General features: G+C 43.2%; 1 protein-coding gene across 12 annotated transcripts in view; it reads left to right on the top strand.

Moving 5' to 3' along the window:
* IRF2 (interferon regulatory factor 2) overlaps nucleotides 1–12130 on the top strand; it is an 86805-nt gene that overhangs the window by 13299 nt on the left and 61376 nt on the right. For 2 of the 12 annotated variants that reach the window (XM_063705667.1, XM_055384882.2), the window contains exon 2: nucleotides 5262–5343. The exons of 8 other annotated variants lie outside the window; for them this stretch is intronic. The gene's annotated coding sequence lies outside the window, so the exon portion shown is untranslated. Of the gene's footprint in view, nucleotides 1–5261; nucleotides 5344–7419; nucleotides 7535–12130 lie in introns of those variants that run through there. 2 more of the 12 variants (XM_063705668.1, XM_055384884.2) reach the window with 2 other exon arrangements.

Below are 12130 nucleotides of genomic sequence, written 5' to 3'. Positions count from 1 at the left end.
AACAGACTCTTAATAGATTGTAAAATAGGCATAGAACAACGTATTGTTTTGTTGTTCTGTTTTTCCACAATTCTCCCACATTTAGTTTGGAACATGGAACTATGGTCTGGTGTCATTAAGGAAAACTGATGGGGTTAAATCCTGATAATTATCTCCCCTCTCTACTTCCCCTTCCCTTGTGGGGAGGCACTGTAACCAGCAGAGCTGCAGAATCAGTACTCCTGCCCCCCACGGTAAAGTGAAGGAAGCTGATGAAAGATATCCAGGAACTCTTGGCACTATTTTTGAAATTTTTATGTGGATTTGAAATAATTTCAAAATAAAAAGGTTTTTTTAAGGCTTCCCATTAGTGCTCTAGAGTTACTGTTGCTTATTTAAAATAACAGCCTAGTAGAGTATATTTGTAAGTTCCTTTGTTTGCTTCCCCACGTCGATCTAAAAGGGATTTTATGTAGCTCTTTCTCTACGTAGGTCCTACTTTAGATATCATTTAGTACCTTCTCCTCACAGGGCTTGAGAAGACATTGCCTTGAAGGGAAAACTGGTCCTTACTTCATTTTGAAAATGGCTCCTTTTCTCTCTTCGCGTGTGTGTGTGTGTGTGCGTGCGTGTGTGCGTGCGTGCGTGTGTGTGCGTGCGTGCGTGTGTGTGTGCGTGCATGCGTGTGTGTGTGTGTGTGTGTTTGGCTATAGTGAATACTTTAAGTGGCCTGAAATTAAGGAATAATTATCATCCATAAAAGCACCGAAGGAAACAGTGGCAGCAAGTAGGGAATTCATAAATGCATGTTGAAGCATTCTTTTTAAAACTGTGGTAAAATTTACAAAACAAAATTTACCATTATAATCATCTTAAAGTGTATAATTTGGTGACGTTAATTACATTCACAAGGTTGCCTAAGCATCACCACCATCCATTTCCAGAACTTTTTCAGTATCTGGATCAGAATCTCTATACCCATTAAACAATAACTCTGCTTCCCGCAGCCCCTGGCAGCCAGCATTCTACTTTCTGTCTGTGAATCTGACCACTCGAGATGTCTCATGTAAGTGGAATCATACAGTCTTTGTCTTTTTGTGTCTGGCTTACTTTGCTTAGCAGAATGTTTTCCAGATCCACCCATGTTGTAGCATGCATCAGAGCTTCATTCCTCTGTAAGACTGAGTAATATTCCTAGATTGTGTTCGTCCATTCATCTGTTGGTAGATACTGGGATTCTTATTAGTTTGGCTATTGTGAATAAGGCTGCTGTGATCACTGGTATAAAAGTATCTGTTTGAGTCCCTGCTTTCAGTTATTTCAATTCTGTAGAATGGCTGGGTCATACGGTAATCCTATGTTTAACATTTGAAGAACCACCAAATTGTTTTCCATAGCTGTACCATTTTGCATCCCCATCAGCAATGCACACCGGTTCCAGCTTTTCCACACCTTTTACCAACATTTGTTATTATTATCCTTTTTTTTTTGATAGGGCCACCCTAATAGGTATGAAATGGTAGCTCACGATGGTTTTGATTTGCATTTCCCTGGTAATTAATGATGCTGAGCATCTTTTCATGTGCTCCTAGCCATTTGTATATCTTCTTAGGAGGAATGTCTATTCAAGGGCTTTCTTCATTTTTGATTTTGTTGTTGTTGAGCTGTAGGTTCGAGTCATTCATTTTGTGGTTTTGAAAATGACACACTAGTAAGTCTGAAAAACTAAGCTTCTCCCCATTACAGTATATGTAGCATGTGGCAAAAAGTTCTGTTTTAGAATTTTGAGATGCTGTGAAGCTGATGAAGCACACTTTGAGGAATTAACTTATGCTGGAGTGAAGTAAATCAGAGCACATGGGTAAGTGAGAATCAGATAGAATCTCGCACCATGCTGGAATTGGGAGTTTCTGTAGCAACGATTGCCTGCCCCTTCCCTTCATTTTTTCAGCTGGAGAAATCAAGTAATCTGCTCAGTGTATTGTGGCCAGGTTAAGTACTTAGTATGTTTTGTTGAACTGTGCAGTAAATAATTATTTTTTTTCTGTTGTATTTTGAATCCAGAAATGTCTTGTGAGAGGAGAAATAGCAGTGCTTGAATATGGTAGTGAATTTATCCTCGCGGCTGCCCTTGTGGTAGCCTCTCTGCTTGGGACTCGTTGCGGCTGCCCTGTCTGCTTGGGACTCATGAAAAAAGCCTTAGAGTTCTTCACTTCTGTGGTATTTCAGGATAAAGATTAGTAAAAACAGCCTCAGAGTAACATTTGGGGACTTAAGAATTTAAATATAATCCATTCAATTATGGTTCAATAGTATTACTGAGTGGATGAAAAAAAATATTGCCGTAATAACAGATCTGTTAAGTAAAATGAATAAAAGCATTTGTGTATTTATTGTGAACTGTTGACAGCATGAGAAGCCATTCATTTGTTCTTACAAGAGCCATAGTAGATAAAGAAATTCAGTGAAATATCACAACTGTATGGAAGCAAATTCATTGTTGGTTTAGTTTTATGTCCTGCGGAAATTTTTCGTTTTGCTCAATCCTTTTGAAAAGTTGAACTTTATTGAATAATATAGCCTGGCAAGGTCATGTGTGGATTATAACTGAGTTGTAAATAATTGGAAGAAGATGCATAATATATGTGAGAAACAGAGAAATAATATATGTGTTGTGAAGCAGAGTGGTAAGAGGAGTTGCAAAAATTTTTATTCTCTTTAGGCTTGGGGCAACGATTTTAAAGATCCTTAAAATTAGTTTTAAGTACTGTGAAAACAAACATGATAATGATGAAATTAAATTGAAGACTCTCTTCTACAAACAAATATCTTAAATAAAACCCTCAGAGGAAGTCATTCCTTCAGCAGACAATTTTGAACAGCTGTGTGTGAAGCCCTATGCTGCGAAGATGTAAAGTTGAAAATTTCGGATCCATGCTCTCAAAGAGCTTATCATTTGGTTAGAGAGACAAGCAGGTAGATAACCATTCCTGGTCATGGAAAGAACGAAAGATGGGCTTCATGGAAGCACAGCAAGCCAAAGGCTAAGGGAGAGAAGAGGAAGAAGCAGTATCTTCTTTTTATTCTTTTTAATTTACTGGAGCTCTACCCATCATGAACTAAGAATTATGTCTTTGACCAGAGAAACTGGGGCGTGCCTCACCACTGACTTCTGACTGGCCGGAAGGAGGGAGGCAATGTCATCTGGTGGCCAGTGGGTGAGCAGGGCATTTTTGGTTGAAAGAACAGCAAGAGCAAAGACATGAAGGGTTGACAGTTTCTTCCGTTCCTGGTGCATGGACCACTCTCCAGGGTGGCTGGAACAAACAGATGAAGGAGGGAGTGTCAGAGCCAGTTCCTGGTGGCCACAAATATCTCACTCAGTGCATGTGTTCCTGTTTCCCAGTAAGGAAGGGTTTTGTTCCGAGGATACAGCCAGCTTTTTTCTTTTTTTTTGGAAGGTTATTGAGGATTTGGAACATTTTCCCCTGTGCATTTCAGAAAATGATAGCTAATGACTGTTAGCAGCAAGGCGTGTCGCAGCTGTGCACCTGCAGCGTTGGAGAGGAGCTCTGAGGCGCGTGCATTTGTAGTCTGTGGTCCATTGTGGGAAGGACTGGGTTGTGCCTTTGATAATAGCCAGGCCTGTCTTTGAGGTGCTTTTATATAAGTTTCTAAGAGGAAATGATGAAAAGGTACAAAAATATTTTTTGTACTCTCTTTTGTTTGTTTTGAATCGGTTTGTAAAGAGAGTGATTATAATAAGTTTATAATCCTCAAGTGAGGAGGAATTAAAGACAGTTGGCTCAAATTCAGGTAAGAAACCCAAGCTAGAGAATCAAGGATAATGGCAAGACCCCCCAGAAACAATGCCTTCATAGGGTAGAAGTTAGGACAGGGCTTCCTATCCGCCCAGAGTGTCCCCAGGTCCTCCGAGTGACGCCACACCAGGCCACAGAAGGGCTGGGCGAACACCTCAGGTGCAAACCTTAGCCAGTGGGACTCAGGAAGTGGAAGGAGCCCCAGAGCTGCCCGTGCCATATTGAGGCTTCTTCCCTGCATTGGGACCACATGGATGATCCAGGAAAATTCCCCTCTGTCAAGGTCAACAGACAACCTTTAAATCACCTGCCTCCTTAATTCCCATTTGTCACATAACACAGTCTATTCACAGGTCGTAGAGGCTAGCGTGTGGGATACTTGGGAGGCATTATTCCACCTGTATCATGTTTTAACCAAACCACCTCACACTCTTCATCCGACGCAGCTAGAGTGATTGGGGAGATGTGGCCATCAGGTGCCGAGGCCCTCACAGCTGGGGTGACCGGCTGCCTTGATGGCATTGATTGGATGTTTGCCGGACTCTTCACTTCCCTGGGGCGATAAATTGGAAGGTGTTATTCAAAGGCCTAGATATTCCTGTGGTTTATTTCTGATGTGGTTTGAGTCTGATGCAGAGAGAGAACTCAAACCGTCTCCACTGTATTATCACTGACTGCCTTTTTTGAACCGGTTATATGTTGTGGAGGGCCGAGCCACATGACTCGCGTAGACTCGGTGCCCTCAGTACGTGTTGGCTGAATTCAGTTCCAGTGATTGACTTGGTCCTCCAATTGTTATTTCCTGTCCAGACACAGAGGCGCCTGCAGGACATTGGTGCCCCTGGGCTCAGGCACCCCGTTTCCCGGTAGGGAAGGCCGACCGGGCCGCAGGAAAGCGCGTCAGCCGGGTGTGTGCCCTGGCTGGACTGAGGGGTTTCCTCCGCTCAGTAGGCAGGGACCCTCGCTAAGGTGCAAGGACACATGGCTGACCCTGAACTAGCAGCTTCAGGGAAACCTTCCAGCAGTTTCTCCACCGCGGCTCTCACGTTCCCTGTGGCGCAGCTTCTTTGTATCACCAATGGCTCAAACATGCGGTCGTCACCCCTGTCTTGCCCTTGTCGTTGTTCCTTTTGTTGGGAATGTTCTTTCTTCCCTTCCACCTGAGGATCCCTCGGCTTCCAGGCCCAGTTCAGATGCCCCCTCTTCTAGGAAGCCTTCCAGAGCCCTCTCTTCTGGGTTTTTACATAAAATATTAAAACTTCCCCATAGGCCTTTGAAAAAAATTCATGTATTTGAAGTGCAGAGTCACATTTTTGTGAGACGAATGAACTAATGGGGGTGAGTCTGATGCAGAGAGGGAACTCAGACCCAATGTGTCAGACGCCCGTGATCAGTGTGATCAGTGATGGTGGGTGTGCGGCCGCAGGGCAGGCACCCACTCCGGTGTGCTCTTCCTGGCAGGCTTCGAGTCTCACCTCCGGGACACCACGTCTTGCTTGAAAGCTTGCTTTAACGCTGATGTGCCCGCCTTCGTCTTTGCAGGGTAAGTCCTTTGAGGCCAGAGATCATGTCTTCATCATCTTTGTATACTCCACAGAGCTTTAGATAATGCTTGGCACACAGCGATTTTCATGTGGTTGGCTCGGGGTAAGGTTTTTGGAATGAAAAGTTGAACCAACATAATTCAAAAGTGTATTAACATCCTTAGCCGGATTCACCCGGAAAATGGCATGTAAATAGTAAAATTTTTTTTTAGGTTGCATACTTTTTGTAGTCATTTTATTTCCTTTGCTTATCATTTGTTCATAAGTTTATCCATCACAACGTATAGTTAATATCATCCGCCTTATCCTCCTCAGCCCTTGCCCTCAGTGAGTTTTCCAGGAGGGATTCATCCACTTTCTTATCAATGAGTGATTGCTATATGTCGTTATGTGCAAGCTACTGTGCTCGATATTTTGGGATGAGTGAGATGGGACTCCTCCTCACAGGACTTTATACAGAGATAAGCCCATTGCCAAGCACCTGAAGCTGTAAGCTTTGGTTGCATCAGAAGCTGGAAGGAGGCTGAGTGCGGTGGCTCATGCCTGTAATCCCAGCGCTTTGGGAGGCTGAGATGGGAGGATCACTTGCGGCCAGGAGTTTGAGACCAGCCTGGGCAATATGGGGAGACTCCTTTCTCTACAAAAAAAAAAAGAAGAAGAAGAAGAAGGAAGGGAGGGGGAGGGGAGGGAGAGGGGAGAGGGAGGGAAGGGGGAGGGGAGGGGAGGGGAGGAAGAAGAAAGGAATCAGTGGGATAAGAGATTAGAAGAAGAAGGTGGAGGGAATCAGTGGGAACAAGAGGTTAGAAAGGTGGGATGGGGATGAATTATGGTGGCCAGGAGTCCAGATTTTATTCAATGGGCGTTGTGGAACCATGGAAGGATTTTCTGCAAGGTCAGGAGCCATTTGGGGAGATTAATCTGGCCAAGAATGTGCAGGGTGGAGAATATGCTTCTATTACAGAAGGTGGACCCTGGACATCGTCTTGCTCCTTGTGGAACACTGACTTAGTCACTGCAGTTAGGTGGAGCACGGGCCCTACTGTTTGAAATTTCTTTGGGGAAGTCTTAGGGGAGACCAAGGAAATCTCACCTCATACTTTTCCTCCTAACATAAACTATCCTTTATCTATTTCTTCTCACGGTAGCTCTGCTAAGTTGCTATTAAGATCTCTTGTTTAGTGATGAGGAAACTATGGCCTGGAGAAGTTAAAGGTTGTGAGTGGTGAGGTTCCAATTCAGGTGTGCTTGACGCCAAATCTGAGCTCCCACTACCATATTATGCTTTAACAAGGAGAGGGAAAGAAAAGAAATCATTGTGGTCCTGGGAGGGGGTTGGCAGAGAGGGGAAATAGTGACCATCCAATGGATGCCAGATCCGACCCTCCAACCTCTGGCTACCATTCGGAAACTGGTAAGAGGCAGTAGGTATCTTCCAAAAATATTTGAAGACAGTTCTGCAGCTTGCAGAGGAGACATGGATTCTTGCTTTGGAGGTATTCCTGTACTTAGAGTGGTAGCAGTTTTGGCTCTTTTTCCAGTTGGAATTCACTGGTAATTGGGATGATTTATCCCAGGAATAGAATCAAACTAGCGGAAACTGTAGTGCATAAGTTTATAGTTGTGTGCTGGAGCTTGACCAGATTTGAACATAAAGAGTTAAATTGGATGTCTCCATAATAATTAATAATAACACCAAGAATAGCTGGTAACCTTTATGGAGAGCTCCCTGGCAGAGGGGACAGCTTAAAGGAAATCCTCAAAGGAAAAGTGGCAGCAAGAAGCAGACCCTGAGGGCCAGCCTGTGGATGTGGAGTGTGGGAGGAAATCATTTATTCTCATCCAGGGGAAAAGATAGTGCCCTTCAAATCAACCTTTCAGAACAAGTTATTTTCAGGCAACTGGTTTTTGGGAAGGCGTTGGTTTTCAAGGTAGTCTGCTAGTGATGTGATTGGAGTCAGAAAGCAGCAATTTTGTTGCTCTATGCAAATAGGTTTTCTTAGGTTCCAGTTCCAGTATGCTGGCTCTTTGAGTTTCTGTTATTTGACTTTTCACAAATACTGACCACATTGACATCTCCTCTCTCTTGTCCCCTTGTCTTTTCTGTGTTCCTGAAGGGGCAAAACACACCTTTTGAGGTCTGTGGAGCTCAAAAATGAAGTCAAAGGTGACTGGGTGACACAAACAGCTCAGGTAATTCAGGTCCTGCCGTTTCTGCCACGCTCCTCCTCCTCAAGCCAGCATGGCTCAGTTATCCACTTTGATGTCTACCCTTTTCCCACGTGCCTCCTCTTATTGAACTTGTTCTCTATACTGTTACGTCTCCAGTGTCTGCACCAGGGGACTGAGAGGTCTTTTCCGGCTTGCATACTGCAGGCTGACACAGTCTTAAAGGAACTTCCCACTGCACTCTGAGGAGGAGGAGCTGTGCCTTCTCGAGGTCACGTTACTTCTCCTGTACTGCAAAGGCAGTGCTCAGAGGACGTGCTGATTAAGGGAAATATAGGATCACTTCTTTTCCCATTTTCCATATGGAAAGAAGCTTTGAAAATGCAGTATGTGCTCGAGTCCATATGCTTCGAAATCTGTGCATGATTCTTGCTTTGCTGAATTGCAGAGGCTGATGCCATCTAGATGCTGCAACCCAGGGCCAAACACACCTAAGGGTCCCAGCATGAGTTTAAATTTATAAAATACTTTTAAAAGTCAGTCTACCCTTTTAGGTCTTAATGTCCTTGCATAAATTTTTCTAGAAAATGCTCTTTAAAAAAAATGATGGAGTAAAAAATACTCTTAGATTTTCATAATTTAAATGTATCTGGAAGGTAATTTATCTGCAATTCACAGTTTTCTCATGTTGTCTGTTTTTTACAGAAAAGAATATTACATGTGTATCTGCATCAGATTTAAAGATCATTGTAGTTTTTTCTTTTTTTAATTTTAAGACAGCATGTTTCACACATGATTAGATTACTTGGGAAGCATTCCTAGAAGTGACATGGCTGGGTCCAAGGGTGTATTTTTAAAATTTTTAATACCTTGGCCAAGCTGCTGTTTGGAAATTTTGTACCTATTTTATACTCCCACCCATAGTGCATGTAAGATGCAAAACACTATTCTAGATATTTTACATGTTTATTTGCTTTTTTTTTCTCTCTATTTCTTCTTTCTTTCCCTTTTTTTTTTTTTTTTTTGAGACAGGGTCCTGCTCTGTTGCTCATGCTGGAGTGTAGTGGCATGATCATAGCTCACTGCAGCCTCTACCTCCTGGGCTCAAGTGAACCTCCTGCTTTGGCCTCCCAAAGTGCTGGGATTACAGGTGTGAGCCACTGCATTGCCTTATTTTACATGCTTCTTCATTTAATCCTCACAAAGCCTGATGAGAACAGAGAAGGTCAGTAACCTGCCCAAAGTCACAGCTGGGGGTGAAAGCAGGCAGTGCCGCAGAGCTCCACGGTCCATGTTGTTGCTGTGCCCGGTCTGCACTTCCATGGCAGCCGGCATGAGAACATGAGCAAAGAGAGGCTGTGATGAGACTCCTTCCTTCTGGGAGCCTCTGGATATGGCTATAGCCTCGTCTTTCACTCTCCTTCTTGATTCATCAGGTAGGACAGGTGCAGAATGCTTTTCCTGGGCCAAAGCCTATGGTCTTCGCATTCTTTGTGCAGCGGTATAATTTGGAAAGAAGCAATGGTCACTTTGGAGAGCCAGCCCCTTTGCTCAGCTCTCCTGTGCACCTGTGCTGCTGTCGTTGCCCCTGTCACCTCTGCCGGCTCATTTCCCATGACTGCAGTGCTGGGGGGACTTGGGCCTGGCCTGGGTCCCTACATCACCTGAGGAGGGTCTCCAAATAGAGGTGTGAAGGTTTTACAAAGTTTGTGTAGAGATTTCAGGCTTTAAACCCTTGCTTGTCTTTGCTGCTGCATTTGGTGTGAGAGATTGCAAAAAATGTGTATGTTTTCATCGGTGCAACCCTAGGGTCATATAGGGTCAAAAGGCTTCCTCTTTTAGGAAGAGTCCCAGACAGCTGCTAACTTATCTTCTTGTTCCGTCCCTGTTTGTGGGGGATTTGTATTTTTAATTGTCTTTCACTCTGAACAAAGACTGAGCAAGCAGAAAGTGTTGGGAAGGGCCCCAGGGAACATTCCGGCTTGTGTTTTCTTTCTGATCTGTGGGCCTGGGGGACTTCAATGTTCACTTTCCTGACAGGAGGAGACAACCATAGGAACTAGTGTGGTGTCCAGTGCCAGCTGAGGAAGCAAACCAGTTTCCTAGCATTTATGTTTCAGGATCAATGGCACATGTAGAAAAATACTATATCCCAGGGGTTCTGTATTACCAAGAATACCCCTGAAGATGAAGCCCATTTTTGGATCCTCAGTTCTCATGATAATGGAGTTTGATGACCTAGAGTCAGCTTTGGCATGGGCTAAGCCAGAGCACCCTTTTAAAATGAGGGTAGTAATGAGAGCGACCCCATGGGGTTACTGTGAGGGTTAAATGAGATAATGTGTAGAGTTTAATGCTGAGTGCATCGTGGGTGCCCAGTGAATAGTCATTGCTCTCACGATCCCCACCACCACTATTATCTCCCTAGACATCAGAAGAACAATTTTGTGAAGCAACTTTGGACTTTTGCATGTATATATTTATAAACAATTCAGTGCCTGCAAATGTAGAAGCTGATTTAAGTACCTTGGCCCTTATGGTAGGAAGGTCTCTGGGGCCCCTTCACCTTGACCCTCTTTACCTTTAGAGTTTCTTCTTTCCTCACACTTTCATGAGGAAGTATGTGCCTCTTTGAACTGAATTTCTACCCAAGTACCCTGGAATCTAAACAGTTCAGTGCTTTTCAGCTTCTCACGTTGCATGATATTTGCCATTTGATTCAAAATTACGTGATAAAAGAAATGGAGGAGGTAAACTTGCCAGACAATTCCTGTGTCTGTTTTTGCATTTGTGCCTCGGGGTATTTAGTCTTTTCGGTTTGCACCAGGGCTTCCGCGGAGGAGGAGGGCATGTGAAATGGAGCAGTTGCTTACATACTCGTCTCAGTGGACGGTGTGGATGTCATTCACAGGGCATGCACAGCAACAAACAAACAAACAAACAAATGCCATTTAACGTGATCCTTGGAAAGGTATTTTTATAATAACTTTAGTTTTTAAATCAAATATTTAGAATGTCATGGAGAAAGAACAATGATATTACAAATGCCATCATAAAGGAACCTTAGGGAGACTATTTTAAAGAAATGTTGAATCTAAATATTTAAAGCTTTTCTTATTTTATAGGTGAGTATTTTATGTATTTGATTGGTAAGGTAAAGCACATACGTATTGTTAGGTAAACTCGACTTAAAGGAAATAATACTTTTAAATAGCTACTTAAGATTTCAAATTTTATAAAAATATTTAGGAAAAGTATTTTTCCACTTTCTAATAAGCAGAAACAGTTTGCATTACATTTTTTCATTTCAGAACTAAACAGTGCTATTATTCACTACATTAAGCCTAGTGTGTGCCAGATTAATGTGTAATATAAATACAGTTTAAGGAAAATGATGCTGATTTTTCTGTATCGCATGATAACAATAACATATTCCAAAGATTGAAATAACTTGAAATCTACTGCAAGCCCCAGATCCCTTATTTGCAATCCAAAATGCCCTGAAACTGAAAGTTATTATCATGACTCATTTGGCAGGATGGTCTGCCCTGAATTGACATGAAGCTATTCATAGCTTTTATTTATCCCAATCAGTGTGAATGTTCGTGTTTCACTGCAGAAATATTAACTGTGTTGGATTAAGGGGTTCTGCCCTAATTACTTTCTGGGGTGTTTTGTTCCTTGTGGTATATGGTATGTGTACCGCATTATCTTGCTGACATCCACACACTTTTGAATTCTGAAGACTTTATCTGGCCCCAAGATTTTGAATAGAAGATGGTGAGCCTGCGTCAGTATACCTAGCCCCCTACAACCAGAGGCTTCTCACATCCTGGTGTTTCCAGGAACAGTCGCTCTTTATATCTGTTTCAGGAGTCAGTATTAATGAGACCCCATTCACATTCAGAAGTGCTCCATTTTGGCTTGGTCACCATACTAACCACATACCATAGTTCTTGGTAACGGCCAGCGCAGTGTTGGTGAACATCAGTACATTTCTAGTGAATTCCCATGTATAAAATAAACAAGATCTACATAAACAACATTCCAGATTGTATCTTGAAAACCTAAAGTCATTTAAAGCATTATTGGTAAGGTATCCCCGACTGCCTGTCTAGATGGCATTTCCCACGCATTGGTGCACGCTTCTTTTGATGGCAGTTCATCCTTCTCCTCACTGTGATTGCCTGTGTCCCTGTCTTCTCTTTCTAGGCTGCAAGCTCCTTCCGTCATTGCGTATCACTATGCTGGGCGTATATAGCAAGTTCATTATTTAGTCAACTAATATTTATTGAGCGTTGGCCTCTGCCGTACTCTGGGCCCTGGGAATAGCATGCTGAACAAAACAGAATTGACTTTGGTCCTCATGGAGATTCTTGTCTACAGATTTGGGGGCCTGGCCTGGCGAAATGGAGAAGGCTTGCTGTCAAGTGACTTTGAAGCCAAATCTGAAAAATGAGTAAGAGTTAGCTTGTGAGAGGGGATGCTCTTGAGGCTGAGGGGCGACAGACGCAGAGACTTGGGACGGACCCCTCGCTGGAGGCTTGTGGGGTAAGGACAGGCTTTAGGCAGTGGAATGATGAGAGTCTGTTTGTGCTTTTGGAAGGGTGTTCTGGCTGT

This window comes from Gorilla gorilla, chromosome 3, assembly GCF_029281585.2.
Source record: "Gorilla gorilla gorilla isolate KB3781 chromosome 3, NHGRI_mGorGor1-v2.1_pri, whole genome shotgun sequence".
Lineage (NCBI taxonomy): Eukaryota > Metazoa > Chordata > Mammalia > Primates > Hominidae > Gorilla > Gorilla gorilla.
The sequence above is the reverse complement of the archived record's forward strand: the minus strand, read 5'-3'. Positions and strand labels throughout refer to the sequence as shown.